The following is a 2,215-nucleotide window of genomic DNA, read 5'->3' as shown; positions in this document are numbered from 1 at the left end:
CTTATAGTGATGTGCATTACCGAGAGGGCCCAGAGATACCTCTCCGATAATCGGAGTGACAAATCCTAATCTCGAAATACGCCAACCCAACATGTAGCTTCGGAGACACCTGTAGAGCTCCTTTATAATCACCGAGTTACGTTGTGACGTTTGGTAGCACACAAAGTGTTCCTCCGGTAAACGGGAGTTGCATAATCACATAGTTATAGGAACATGTATAAGTCATGAAGAAAGCAACAACAACATACTAAACGATCAAGTGCTAAGCTAACGGAATGGGTCAAGTCAATCACATCGTTCTCCTAATAATGTGATCACGTTAATGAAATGACAACTCTTTTGTCCATGGCTAGGAAACATAACCATCTTTGATAAACGAGCTAGTCAAGTAGAGGCATACTAGTGACACTATGCTTGTCTATGTATTCACACATGTATTATGTTTCCGGTTAATACATATCTAGCATGAATAATAAACATTTATCATGATATAAGGAAATAAATAATAACTTTGTTATTGCCTCTAGGGCATATTTCCTTCAGTCTCCCACTTGCACTAGAGTCAATAATCTAGTTCACATCATCATGTGATTTAACACCAATATTCATATATGTATATGATTAACACCCATAGTTCACATCGTCATGTGACCAACACCCAAAGGGTTTACTAGAGTCAACAATCTAGTTCACATTGCTATGTGATTAACACCCAAAGAGTACTAAGGTATGATCATGTTTTGTTCATGAGAGAAGTTTAGTCAACGGGTCTGTCACATACAGAGCCGTATGTATTTTGCAAATATTCTATGTCTACAATGCTCTGCATGGAGCTACTCTAGCTAATTGCTCCCACTTTCAATATGTATCCAGATTGTGACTTAGAGTCATCTGGGTCAGTGTAAAAGTTTGCACCGATGTAACTTTTACGATGAACTCTTTTATCACCTCCATAATCGAGAAACATCTCCTTAGTCCTCACTAAGGATACTCTTGATCGCTGTCCAGTGATCTACTATTAGATCAAAATTGTATTCCTTTGCAAAACTCAGAGCAAGGTATACAATAGGTCTGGTACACAGCATAGCATACTTTATAGAACCTATGACTGAGGGATAGGGAATGATTTTTCATTCTCTTTCTATTTTCTGCCATGGTCGGGTTTTGAGTCTTACTCAACTTCTCACCTTGCAACACAGGCAAGGACACCTTCTTCGACTGCTCCATTTTGAACTACTTCAAAATCTTATCAAGGTATGTACTCATTGAAAAATCTTATCACGCGTCTTGATCAATCTATATAGATCTTGATGCTCAATGTGTAAGCATCTTTACCGAGGTCATTCTTTGAAAAACTTTTATTCAAGTATCCTTTTATGCTATCCAGAAATTCTATATCATTTCCAATCAACAATATGTCTTGCACATATAATATCAGAAATGCTACAGAGCTCCCACTCACTTTCTTGTAAATACAGGCTTCTCCAAAAGTCTATATAAAACCATATGCTTTGATTACACTATCAAAGCGCTTATTCCAACTCCGAGAGGCTTGCACCAGTCCATAAATGGATCGCTGGAGCTTGCACAGTTTGTTAGCACCTTTTGGATCGACAAAACCTTCTGGTTGCATCATATACAACTCTTCTTCCAGAAATCCATTCAGGAATGCAGTTTTGACATCCATTTGCCATATTTCATAATCATAAAATATGGCAATCGCTAACATGATTCGGACAGACTTAAGCATCGCTATGGGTGAGAAAGTCTCATCGTAGTCAACCCCTTGAACTTGTCGAAAACCTTTTGCAACAAGTCGAGCTTTGTAGACAGTTACATTACCATCAGCGTTAGTCTTCTTCAGTTAAATCCATTTATTCCCAATGGCTTGCCGATCATCGGGCAAGTCAACCAAAGTCCATACTTTGTTCTCATACATGGATCCCATCTTAGATTTCATGGCCTCAAGCCATTTTGCGGAATCTGGGCTCATCATCGCTTCCTCATAGTTCGTAGGTTCATCATGGTCTGGTAACATGACTTCCAGAACATGATTACCGTACCACTCTGGTGAGGATCTTACTTGGAAGACCTACGAGGTTTGGTAGCAACTTGATCTGAATTTTCATGATCTTAATTGGTGTAGGAATCACTGGAACTGATTTCTGTGATGAACTACTTTCCAATAAGGGAGAAGGTACAATTACCTCATCAA

The sequence above is a fragment of the Triticum aestivum genome, chromosome 3B (assembly GCF_018294505.1).
Source record: "Triticum aestivum cultivar Chinese Spring chromosome 3B, IWGSC CS RefSeq v2.1, whole genome shotgun sequence".
In the NCBI taxonomy this organism is placed as follows: Eukaryota; Viridiplantae; Streptophyta; class Magnoliopsida; order Poales; family Poaceae; genus Triticum; species Triticum aestivum.
This window is presented reverse-complemented; position numbering follows the sequence as displayed.